Below are 14,174 nucleotides of genomic sequence, written 5' to 3' on the forward strand. Positions count from 1 at the left end.
CGGGTGCTCTCTCCTTACATAGTGCAGCCCATGGCTGCATTAAGGTGTAAGGCACGCAAGCCTTCCTGCCCTATTTTACTCGTCCTAGTTCCCAAGGATAACACTCCAAACTCTCAGTCAAAGGTATACCTTTGTTTTCTTTCCAACACAACCAAAGAAATAAAGCTCATGATACAGCAGCTTAATTACAGTATGCAAATTTTTATGCTCCCTGTCCCTCTTGTGTTTTACGGGTCATGCCTTATTTACAGGGGAGGAGAAAGCAGCTTAGAAAAGGGTGAGTGAACAAAGGGGGAGGAGGAAACAGACCAACCAGTGTGCACGCAATCACAGCAATGTGGTCGGAAGGGTGGTAAGGGAGGAAGGGCCACAAACTCGCCATCACAGCTACCGTCGTGTGACATCATTCATCACGATTTGCTTTGGTTAAGCTGTATCTCCTTGGCATGGCTCAGGAGTGGGAGCAGGCATTGCAAACAATACATGATTTCTCCAAATTTATTTTTGGTTTATGTATATTAAAATATACTTTTTTGATATATAGTTTTATGAGATTTGGATAACCACCATCACAATCCAGATACAGAGCAACTTCAACAACACAAAACTGCTGTCCCCTTGCATTCAAGTCCTCCACCTCAACATGCCCTGAGCCCCTGGCAACCACAGTCAGTTCTCCATCCCTACAGCTTTGCCTTGTCCAGACTGTCATGTAAGGGAAAGTCTGGCTTCATTCATTTTGCATAATGTATAATGCATTTTAGATTTATTCATGTTGCTGCACATATCCGTAATTTGTTATTTTTTATGGCCCCATAGTATTCTATTATATGAATATACCAGTATTTGCCCATTTATCAGTTAAAGGACATTTAGGTTGTTTTCAGGTCTTCGTGATTACTAGTGAAACTCATTTTTAGATTTAAAAAATAAGAAAATTACATTGTACCGATGTTGATCAACTTACACACCAACCTTCATTCCATAGAGCACTCTATGTCATAGAGTGGAAGATAGAGTCTCATTTTGGACATAAGTTTGAAAAATCTTTGTGATATTCAAACAGGGATGTCAAGGAAGCAGTTAGACTGGCAATCACAGAGAGAGAGAACCAGACCTATAAACAAAGAAGGTGTCAGACTATAAAGGGGAGTGGATGGGATCCTTTTGGTGACAAAAGAAAGTTTTACCAGGAGTAGGGTATAGCACTTAGAGTTTCAGTGCAGGAGGAGGAATGAACAAGGAGAACAGAGAGAAGACAAAAGAGTCAAGGGTGGCAAGAGAAGCAGGTGGATTTCCAGGAGAAAATGGTAGACAGAATGTCAGGAAAGACTGATAAACCACATTAAATGCTGCTGGAGGGTTGAGTATAATGAGGGCAGAGCATGCCTACCAGAGTTGCTTACAAGGACACTATGGTGACCTCAGCAAAGAGAGTGGCCATCTCAGAAGATCCCACTCAAACTAGAAGCACTGGGTCCATGCCTAAGCAAGGACATTTTCTTTTTTATTACTAACAAAATTTTATTTTATTTTGGTGTAAAGAAATGCATACGTTTTGTTTTAGCATGCTCAAAGTGAACATTTTGGAAATCAAATAAATGCAAAAGTAGACAAAAAAAAAAATATTTTTAAATCAATCACCAAGAATCCTATCATCTAAAAGCAATCCCTGTAATAATGTTGTATGTCTAACTTCTGGGTCTTCTTACTTGGTAGTTTTTTATTCTTTTAACTTATTCTATATAATTGTGATTAGATTTTATGCAACATTTTATGCACTGACTTTTACATTTTACTTTTTAATAAACATTTTCCAAGTTTTAAATGCTTTGTAAGCATAATATACTATAAAGTGAGCAAACCATAGAGATATTCATCCCATTTAGACTGTTTCCAATTTGAAGGCTCTTATAAATAAAGCTGAAATGAGCATTTTTCTATACAGAACTTCTCCCCAATTTTATTTGGATTGTATCCTGACAGAGAAATATCTGTAAGGAAATTTCTGGGTTATGTGTTAAGAGCACACTCAAACTCCAAGGGTCTGTGTGCCGTGAAATTGAGAGAAAACTTCCAAATCAATTCCAAAACAAGACTATAAATTCCTGTTAGTTTTAATTCATCAACTCCCATAGACACATCTCATTTCTATTTCCTTTCCCACAAATTAGAATTTTTCTCTTCCATTTATTCCTGCAAGTTCATCTAGAGCTTCCCTAATACTGGACAGTGGAGCATCATGCCAGTGAAAATAGATGGTGAGAAGAGAGAAAGAGGCAGGCAGGGAGGAGAGAAGAGAAGGTGAGGGGAGGAGAGAGAAGAGAAAGCCGTTTGGTACATTAATTTCAAGAAAGTCTTTGAGTTTTTGCCCCAAACATTTCATTTTTTTCAGGCTGGAACATTGGCATAGCAAACACTCACTGATTTTGGGTTCTCTGACAATCAAGCTCCTCTTTATATTATCTCCCATTCTCCCTTTTGGGAAACTCCTATTAGGTGGAGTCTTGGTGAGAATACCCTGCCTGGCACTAGAAAATCCAAAGCAATCACAGTTCTTTCTACATTGTCCTGGGTCAACAGGAAGTTGGCACATGAGTTGGGCTCAACAAGTTGTCAAGCAGTTCTGGGGTTTGCATCTTGATAGAGTGGTGCAATGACATAGGGACCTGAGCAGGCCAGCCCATGCTTCTGTTGTGACTTCTGCTGCAATCTGTGATGACCGGCTTCCCTGGAAATTATTGGTTTCTCAGTCTGGTCCTTCTGTTTCTTGTTGCATCTACCAGCCGCTAAGAACCCTTCCAATAATCTCCCTTTTCACCTAAATTATCACGTGTCAGTCTATGTTGCTCATGAAGAAGTCTTTGGCTGAGCTAGGTGTGCAGGGCCAGGCCACATTTAGGATTTTGGACTTTATCTTTAGTGCAATGGGAAACTGCTCCGCAGATGAAAAACTCTTTGGGCACAGGACTAATTTCTCAGGGAGGAAACAGAGATGTGGAAGATGAGCAGGAGTCAGGTAGAAAAGAGAAACAGTAAGAACCAGAGGACACTCATATGGGATTGCTCTGCAGGATAAGGAGCAGACAAAAGGCTTCTGAGAGTGACTAACACCTTGGGATCAAGGGCATTCAAGGGCATTCTCACTTGGCACCACACAGAGACTGGGTGAGATCAGGGAAGAAAAGAGAAGGACAGAGAGGCTGCAACTGTGTGTGTCTGGAAGCTACTGCAAGGACAAATGAGGATGCCAGGACAGACGTCTTACACTGCTACTGAGTAGAACTGCAGGGCTTTGTGTCTTCCATCTCACAGAGACAAAATGAACAAACAGTTTGGCAATAATTTGTCTTTCTGACAGTTCCTGACCCCTTCATACTCATCTCCAATATGCGAGGTAGAAAAAGGACACCCCAGCCTAAAGCCACCTCTCCCACTTTTTCTAGAAGAGAGTTTCATAAACTTCACTGATAAGATTCACTTGTTGATCCCGTTAAAAATTTAGCTTCCCAGGTTCTGCCCCTGGAGATTCTGATTCGGAGGGTCAGGGGTAAAACCTGAGAATTTTTTAAACCACTTTCTCCATGTAGATCTTATCATCAGAAACATTTGGAAAACACCACTATAAAATGTGTTACCTGAGGCAGGTGTGTAACAGATACCTAGCGGGGAGCTCCCTAGTCATCTGTGATATCTCAGAAAAATATGGTTGGAAGGCCTCGAGTAATGGCTCTTAACTTTGCACACATCAGCACACTCTGGAGGGCACCTGAAAGTACAGGTTCTGGTTCAGTAAGTCTGGAATGGGGTCCAGGAGTTTGTATTTCTAATAAGCTCTCAGATGACACTGTAGCTGCTGGTGCTGGAACACAGTTTGAGAACCACTGGCCTTCAAGAACCACAATCTTCACAGGTGGTTCACAGGCTGGCAGTAAGGTCTTGCTATTATCACTCTCCAATTCCCCCGAAGGCCCCACACTCCCAACCAACAGTCTTCAGAACAGGAGAGAGGATGCTCTACCCAGAATTGCATTCCCTGAGGCACCAAAGATCCAGATACCCACCCCACAGTGAATCAGAACATAAAATCTGGAATGCTTAGTGTCATCACCAAGTAGACTCAGTCACCCAACCAAATCCTAACCCTTTTTGGACTGAGTAAAGACAGAAGTGGAAGATTGTGGGAAAACAGATGCCCCTATAGTGGTCTATTTCTACAGTACAGACGTGGGGGACCCGTGGCAATGTCAAAGCAGGGAAACGGAGGCAAAAACAGCCTTGGGATGGATCCCTATGTGTTAGGGAGAGGGCAGCCGAAACGTCAGAACCCACAGCTAGAAATGTGTTTCAGGGGTGAGGACTAGGGAGTGTCACTTAGGGCCAGGTCCAGCCTTCCCGCTAGGCTCTTCCATGCTCCGGAGGGATACCGTCATGACAGAGCAAGGACTACAGAGCCCTGTGCATAAAAACTTCCCTTGACAGAGCTTCACAAGTGCCAATAGCAGGTTCTGGTGTTTTTCATAAATTAACTTTCTCTATACTCACACCAACTCAGTAAGTAGACAATACTAACATCACCCTTTGCATATTAAGATATTGGGGCACCAAAAAGCTAAATAACAAGTGAGCCATTGGAGCCACATTTCAAGCCCAGATGATCTGACTTCAGGGGCCATGGGCCTAACCTCTACCTTCTGTTGCTTCTCTTTTAACAGAATATATAGTTCTTGAATGTCTACTCTCTTCAAGTCATTGTTCTAACCATTTAGAGCTGGGGCTAGAGGAGATGGGTGGTATAAAGTCAAAAAGATACTTTCCCTGCCCTGGGAAAGATTATAATCATGGGGGATGGGCAGGGTCATTTATAGCTAACTGTAAACCAAGGCAGACTACATTTGTGGGCAGAAATGTCCCTTTAAAGGGCTATGGGACACAGAAGAAAGCATTGAGGAAGTAAGTGATGAATCACAGAAACTTGATAATGGAGAGGGCCTCTCACCTAAGCTCTAAATGGATTGAAAGCAAAAATAAAAACCAGTCCCTCCAAGGTCAGCACTGGAAAGAGAATACCCTGGGGGAGGAAGCACCTGATTCTAAATCTCTGACCCCGTTTTCCAGATTCTCCTTTGCAGCCGTCTCTGGTTCCTGCTATCACCATCCTGCCAGCGTCAGAGGGTGGCAATCTTCATACACTCTGGCCCGGACAGAAAAGACCTTTCCATTAACTCCCCTCTGTCCAGCCAAGGCAAGGCTGGAATTAAAAATAATGAAAATCAATAGGCTGTTTACTAAATGCCGAAGAGCAGAAACTAGGAAATAAACAGTCCTATAATATCAAAACTCCATCTAAGAGGCCTGTCCATCCACACGGGAAAGGAAATCATGCCTGCTTCCTTCTTTTCCTGGGTCCTGGTCTCCCTTGACTTGGCAGATACTATTTTCATCTTTTTCTGTCCTGTAGACTCCTCAAAGTCTAGACAAGGAGAGGGAAAATAATTCTTGGAGCTGGCGCCTGCCCTCTCAGGTCTAGCCTCCTGTGTTAGAACTCACCTCTTCTCCAAATAATTGAAAGTGATTGACTTTCTTTTCAGGGCTTTATTTTCTTCATTGTGTTTCAAAGAACGTCATGGCTAGCTTGTCTGAAATCAAGTCTGGACGCAGTCATTAATTAATGGTATAAATTTGGTCTAGGCATTTAAACTTTCTGAGTTTCCATTTTTCTGTTTCTAAAATTAAGGGTTTGTATTAGAGGTTAGTTCTGTTCCATTTCTGTTTTGTCTATAATTCTAGGGCTGTCTGTGGGCATGACTCAAGTTGCTCATTGCATATGTTTTGCCTCAGTGGTAATGCCTTAAGGAAAGCATCCTGAACATAAAAGTTCATGTCTAAGAGGAGGGCTCACAGCTCTAAGCTCAAAGATCTTCTTACTTTTAAAGAGCAAGCCCAGGTGAACAGGACCTGAGCTTCTGGATCTCTAGCTCTCCGTGCATAGTATCTAAGGTACATTAGGACTAAGGGGACCCAGGAGACCTTTCTCTCCCTGGCAAGCTTAGCTGCACGTAGAAACAGCATTCTGATACCAAGACAAAGGCTGAGTCATCAGCTTCGCCCTCAGGCCCCTGTGTCCAGTATCTGAGCTATCAGAAACTACAAGTGGGATTTAAACTAGCCTCATGACATCAAGCACTTTCCCAGAATCCACAAAACTCGCCCTGGGGTCATCACCAAAGGACCATCAGCACACGAATGGAAGTGACTGTCAGCCAACGAGTGGTACTTACAGGTTCCTTTTTATACGTAATGTGTGCACGGAATTGTAATATGATGACAATAAAGGTCAGACTCAGAGAGGAAAAGGACAAAATGGAAATAACAAAGTGGCTTGAAGCGACTCCACTGACATCACCAGTATCTATTCTTGTGCTGAAGTTCACACCGTTGGCTGGAGGCTCTTCACCATTGAAGGGGCAGAGAGCTTTAGATGATTTTCCTTTAACAGGAGGTCTGGGAGAGCCAGATCTACATGATACAGATAGTATAGAAGCAAGATGAAAACAATCCCTGTGAGAGGACAGGCAGGATCAAAACTGGGGAACCCTGCTCCAATGAAGTTAGGGGGCCAGGAGGGCAGGAAGCAAACATTTCCACCTGGGTACAGAACCAAGGGATACAAGAGGAAGGAAAAGATGAGAGCTGGGACCATGGGAGAAGATGGGTGAGCAGAATGCTAGTCTCTCTAGAAAACATCTCTAACACCAATAATGATATTAACACGTGGCCTTTGAACATCCTGGTAGTGTGGGGCATGGGAATCAGCAAAGGTTCTATCAGTCAATCCAACCCTCCAAAAAGAAAATGTGTTTTCTTGGCTTCATGATGTCATGTGCTTCCAACTGAATTTGCTTTCCACCACCTAATTGCATGGTATATTAATTACATATTACTGAGTAGTCATCTCCAACATACTTAGCAGCTTAAAACACCACACATTTATTATTTCGAAGTTTCTGTGGGTCCGGAGTCCAGGTCTGGCTTTGTTGGATCCTCTGCTTCAGAGTCTCATCTGAAGGTTGTGATCAAGGTGTCAGCTAGGGCCACAGCCTCACTGCAAGGTTAGACCGGGAAAGCATCCTCCTCCAACCCACATGGTTGTTGGCTGCAGCCTGTTTCTCATAAGCTGTTAGACTGAGGGCCTCAGCTTCTTGCTGGTTGTCAGCATCTTGCTGGCAAGGGCTTCAGCTCCTTGCCTCGAGGCTTTCTCCATAGGACAGCTTACACCACAGAAGCCTGCTTCTTCATAGCCAGCAAAAGAGAGTCTCCTAAAACAATGTTACAGTCTCATGTATATGCAACTCTGTATATGCAATCACATAGCCCATCGTGTTTGCCATATTCTATTGGTTAGAAGCAAGTTAAAGGACATGTCCACACTCAGGCAGAGCAGATTATATAAGGGCATGATTGCCAGGGGGTGAGTACCACCCTAAAGTCTGTTTGTCACACATAGATAGAGGTGCCTGTTGGTGCATGATATTAATGCCACTCTTCTGTTCTCCTTGAGAAATTAAGTAAAGACAGCATAGTATTGGCAATGAGCTACATCACTTAATTAAGTGCAGGTTGCTGGATCAGCTCTCTAGTCATGCCAGGGTTAAAGAGACAAATTTGTTTCTCCTTTCTGTTGGCTACCTGATGAATTTCCTTTCCAGAAATCAAAATCTTTTCCCAAATACTGCAGACAGAAATCACTAACTAGATATAATGAGGTGAATAATCTAACAGGGGAAAGTGTAGGGATCTACATTGGGTCCCCCCAAAACTACTGCACAAGCTGTGGCAGAACTTGGTAATAGCAGCTTGTGGACAGGTTTAAGGGGTTTGGCCAACTCAATGTGAATCAGCAGCGTGATGTGGCCGCCAAGCACAGAGAAGGCAACTATGGGCTGTGTTAGACTCAGTAGAATCCGTCTAGATGGAGTCCTCACTTTGTGCTACTCTGACCACATGTGGAATATGGTACCAATTGCAGATCCCACATTCTAAGAGGGACATGGGTCAATGAGAGCACCTGCGAAGGAGAACCTCCAGGAAACTGCGGAGAGTGAAACCACGGGAGATAACAAAATGAATAAGATCTGAGACTATTTAATTGGCAAAGACAAAATCCTAAGGTGGAGAGTAGAGCTGTTGTCAAACACTAGGGGGCTGTCATATGGATGAGGAATTAGATGGTTTTATATGAACCAAGGGACAGAACTAAAACCCATCAGTGGGAGTACTGGAGGATTGAATTTCTGCTCAGGGTAAGGAACATTTTCCAGCAGGCATGGCTGTCACAGCAGAGAAAAGAAGCTTCTCATTGGAGGTCTTTGTTGAGTCATTCACTTATTCTACAAACATTTATTAGTTCCCACTGACTGCCAAGCACCAAATTATGTAGAGGTCCAACAAAGAAGATGCATTCCCTGTCCTCAAAGAATCCACCTTGAATACAACAAGTAAATAATCAATTTTGATATAAGACTGCAAGTGCGAAGTGCTGAAGTAAATAGCAACCCCCAAAACTCAGATATCTATTTCTTGCTTATGTCACATGTAGGAGGCCACAGCTCAGCTCCCGTGGCTCATGTGCCTGCTCATTCTGGAAACCAAGCTGGAGGAACTTGGGACAAGAGGACAATATGACAATTAGACAATATGTCTAATCCTCTAGAGAGAAGTAGGAGCAAATGATTGGGGAAATACCATAGCTACCATAATGCCCTCAGAGATAAGCTATAGGAGTTGAGAAGACAAACTATTCCTTCCCCCAGGAGGAATCAGAGATTTTGCAGAAGAGGTAGCTCTTCAGAAAGACCCTCAAAGATGGAGACCATTTTTGACAGTCAGACTAATCACACTCACTTTCTAAAATCTATGTTCACACATAGTTTATGATAGGGAATAATACATTTCAATGTGAATGTTTATAAATCACTTAGCTCTAGTCTAAGCTGGATAGTTTTCTTGCTTGGGGAAAGAGCTGAAGAAAGTAAACAATCAAACTTTCCACTTGGGGAGAGAACTCTACAGGAATTTAAATGAGGTAAATGAAATTTAACAGTTGAGAAATTATAACTATGAAAAACTAGGTTAATCTGGGAAGGAAAGGAAGTGAATCAAGAGAAACATATAAGAAGCCAAATTTAATTAAAGAATCTAGAAGGAAGATATTAGTAGCTGTTCTCTGTGAGGAATAATAAATGAATGATTGTCTGTCATTTTTGGTTTTGAAGGCCTAAGTTATGTTCCTCCTCACACTTCCTTCCTCAAAAAAGAATTTATTTAATCTATCTGTGAAAATTTCACAAATGGAAGGAGAATAATCAGGCTGATTAAAGTTTATTTATTTGTTTGTTTATAAGAAATTTTTATTGTCTGACCACCAGGAGAAAAGAAATTCATGATAGGGTAGAAGAGAAAAATTGTCCCTTTTTTAAGTGTAGCCAGTGGACCAAGGGAATTTGGGTGGGGCAAGAATGGACACTCAGCCTAAAACACTTCATTGCTCATATTGCACTCCTTTAAATGTTTAATACATTCTATTTCTGTGTTTAGGGAGTAGTTTTGCTTTGTTTTGTTTTTTTTCTTTTCTCTCCTGGTGCAAAATCACTCTTTTAACACTTTTGGGATTAACATGCTAAATGCCAACTGCACCATGCAGAGCATGTGAGGACGAATGCTTCCCCACAGTTTTCAGTTTGAAAGCTGTCTTATTCTTATCAGAGGAAAAACATAATTTTATTGTTTTAAAAATAGCATTGTAATTGTTATAAAAGCATGACAGTGTTTCCCTCTACGGTTAGTATCAGGGCCCAGGGTGGGCATGATTTGAAGTGACTTTCAGTCCTTCTGAATTGATAAAATTATTGTTGTAAAAGGCAGAATCTAGTGAATGGAAGTTAGAAGTTCCAGTTGGAGTTCTGTGTCCAAAAGTGTGATCTTGGCTAGTCATAATAACATTGAGAACTTATGTGTCATATATTGTTCTAAGATTTTACGTGTATTATCTCATATAATATAATCCTTGTAACAATATCATAGGAGGTAAGTGTTATTATTCCCATTTTATAGATTACAAAACTCAGGCATAGTAACTTGTCCCAAATATAAAAGACTTTCTAGAAACCAATAACAAAAAGACAAGTCAATAGAAAAGTGGGCAAAAGATATGAATAGGGACTTCATAAAAGAGGATATTCAAATAGCCACTAAACATGGGAAAAAGTGTTCAACTTCATTTGTCATCACAACAATCCAAATTAAAACCCAAATGACATACCACTACATACTTAACAGAGTGGCTAATATTAAAAAGACTGGTACTATCAAGTACTGGAAAAGAAGTAGAACAACACTGTTCGTGGGCGATGAGTTGGTCCAATCTCTTTGGGAAACAGTTCAGCATTAACCACTCAGATTTGGCATTTGCAAATTCTGTGATACAGCAATCTCACTCCTAGGTGTGCACCAACCATAAATGTTTGCAATTGTGTACCAAAAAACAGATGTGTATTCATAGAAGCATGATTTGTGAAAGTCTTACACTGGAAACCACCCAAATACCATCAGCATGTTCATACAACAATATAATTCAGCAATGAATTCAGCCACATGCAACAATGTGGATGAATTCCATAATACTGTTAAACAAAAGGACTGAGTAACAGAAGGATATTGTATGATAGTATTTAAATTAGGTTTCAAAGTTTATACAATTAAACTGTAATTTTAAAACTCAGGGTAGTGGTGAATTTGGGGAAGAAGGGAAGATGTGTTGATGAGAAAGAGAAGTGGAAAACTTCTGGTGGGATGCCAATGTTCTTCCCCTTGCCCTGGGTGGTAAAGGAAAACCTATTTGTACATCTTGAACCCACTTCTTCAATTCTGGTTCTAGAATTGTGTTAAAGCAAGGGTTGTTCCATTGCTTACCTTTCTTCCAGAACTCCATGTACAAACACAAGGATGTTTGACTTGTTTGTCTCTTTCTATTGAAACATTACACACTAACTGATTTTTTTTAAAGGAATAACCCTTCCCCTACACCTGTTCCTAAGAAATAGGAAATCTAAATATACAATGAATGTTATGTTTAATAAAGCTAAACATAAATAGCTTTAAATGTTAAAGACTTACAAACTCTCAGATACAACAAACTGGCAATTTTGATTCTGTTTTTTCTTTTTTATTTCACCTGCTTATTTATATGGCTTCTGTGTGGTGGAATTTTTTTTTAATCTTTTTCTCTTTCTTTCTAATTTTCTGTGATTTTTCCAATTAACAATAGTGAACAAGTAGTTATTTATAATTAAAAATGCAAAAGTAAACTTTAAAGATTCAGCTTAACCCTTGAATACAGAAACTTGTAGGTTTACTAGCTATGTGCAGTCCTCTCTGAGGTATCACTTTGGTCTTGCAAATGCTTCTTTCTCCCCTCATGCTTTCTGTAAATTCATCAGAGAATTTTGCCACTCAAAAGTCCTCTGTTGAAACTGAACCCGTGTTTCTTGGATGCCTGCTCAGTCCCAACTTCTGTGTGAGGGCTCCCCTCTCCTGACCAGTCAGCTAGAACCAGAACTCCTTAAAAGTCTCTTGTCAAGATGATCTTATTTCTCTGAATACATCAGACATGTTGAAGGTTGGTATACATTCCTAGAACACAGTGGTATCCATTTCCTGACTGATTGAAGGATCTATTAATTAATCAGTATCCAGAAATTTGATTTGGTGTTTTTACTTTCTTTATTCACTACTGGAATATATAATGTGAAAGGTAATGTACAAGTCACACAAATGATGAAAAAATATTATAAAACATGACTTCAGGGTACTATTTCAAAGATTTTAAGAAATAACATATTATATTTCCTTGACTTCAAGATGACTTTTTTTTTACATTTTAATATTTATGGAATTGAGATTATTTCATGATTGATGGCATGTCACCACTGTTGTTGGCCAAGCAGTCAACACAGTGCTGACGTCACTGCCTGCTCATTGATGGACTTCCTCCTGTGGCAGGCAGCTTCTACACCGGCCTCCAGAGACTCTTGCCTCCTGGTGTGTATGTTTGAAAGACTTTGAGTGTGAGCTTGACCTAGTGACTTGCTTCTAACAAACAGAATATGGTAAATGTGACAGGATGTCACTGCTGAGATCAGGTTACAAAAGACCTGTGGCTTCTATCCTGTGTATCCTCTTTGGCTACCTCATTTGCTCACTGAGGTGAATCCATCCACCACATTACAATAGGAACACTCATACACTGCTGGTGGCACTGCAAACTAGTACAAACTCTCTGGAAAGTAATATGGAGATATCTCAAAGAACCAAAAGTAGAACTACCATTTGATCCAGCAATCCCGCTACTGGGTATCTACCCAAAGGGAAAAAAGTCACTCTATAACAAAGACATCTGCACTTGAATGTTTATAGCAGCACAATTCACAATTGCAGAGATGTGTAAACAACCCAAGTGCCCATCAATATATGAGTAGATTAATAAAATGTGGTATATGTATACCATGGAGTATTACTCAGCCACAAAAATCAATGGTTAACTAACACCTCTTGTATTATTCTGGATGGTACTGGAGCCCATTCTTCTTAGTTAAGTATCACAAGAATGGAAAAACAAGCACCACATGTACTCACCATCAAATTGGTACTAACTGAGCAACACTTATGTGCACATATGCAAGTAACATTCATAGAGTGTCGGGCAGGTGGGAAGGGGGAGGAGAGGATGGGTAAAATCACACCCAATGAGTGCTATGTGCACTGTCTAGGGGATGGGCATGCTTGCGGCTCCAACTTGGGTGATGCAAAGGCAATACATGTAACCTAAATGTTCGTACACTCATAATATTCTGAGGAAAAAAAAAAAACTGCCCTACTGAGAGTCCACATGTCAAGGAACTGAGGAAATCTCTGGAACAGCCAGCAAGAAACCCAAACCCTCAGTCCAACAACTTGTAAAAAAATAAATAAATACATTCTGTCAATTGCCTTCCCAGTGAGCTTGGAAACAGATCCTGCCCCAGAGAACCTCTGCATGACAGCAGCCCTGGCCACTACCTTGATTCCACCCTGAGACACCTGGAGCCAGAGAACCCACCTAAGCCATTCCCTGATTCTTGAATCACAGAAACTGTGATATAATAGACATGTGTTGTCTTAAGGCACTAACTTAGGAGGGGTGATTTGTTATGCAGCAATGTATAGCTAATACATTCATGTTATCATCACTTCAATAGAGATATGAGCATTATTTGAAGTACATATGATGAGTATAATTGTCATTTAAAAGTGTATAAAAACACACTAAGATTTGACATTAGAATAAAAAGGTAGCATATATGATAAAACGGCACTGGAGTATATATATGGTTTTATGAAGCCAATGTCTTTATTTGTAGGAATGGGAAAGAATTCTATATTCTCTTGCAAAGCAACAACCAAGTGCTTTATGAGTCTGTATTAGATTGCTAGCTACATAACAGTACCAGGGATTGAGTGGCTTAAACAACAGAAATGTATTGTCTCATGGTTCTGAGGCTAACTAATCCAAAGTCAAGGTGTCAGGAGAGGGGGTTCCTTCTGAGGGCTGTGGAAGTGAATCTGTTCCATCCCTCTTTCCTTCGCTTGCAGGTGGCTGACTTCACCCTGTGTCTTCACATCATCTTCCCCTCTGTCCTTATATCTGTGTCCAAATTTTCCCTTTTCATGAAGACACTAGTCATGTCATATTAAGGCCCACCCTAATGACCTCACATTAACTTCATTACTCTGTAAAGACCTTATCTCTAAATAGTCACATTCTACTGTACTGGGAGTTACAACTTCAACATATTTGGGGACATATAGTTCATCCCATAAAACCATGTAAAATAATTTATTCGTAGGTTCCAGGGTTTAGTATGTGGAAATCTTAGGGGAGCCATTATCCGTTATTCTGCCTATATCAAAAGTGAATGATGACAGAGAAACCGTGGGAAATTTCCTACCTGCTCTGGCATGAGTGGCATGTCACCACTGTGAGTGGAGTAGAGCTGTCAAACTTAGAAAATAATGTGCTCTGCATAAGAAACACCTCTCAGTCTTCATTATTCCCAAAGAAATGGGCAAGTTGTTTG

This window comes from Eulemur rufifrons, chromosome 19 (genome assembly GCF_041146395.1).
Source record: "Eulemur rufifrons isolate Redbay chromosome 19, OSU_ERuf_1, whole genome shotgun sequence".
Taxonomy (NCBI): Eukaryota; Metazoa; Chordata; class Mammalia; order Primates; family Lemuridae; genus Eulemur; species Eulemur rufifrons.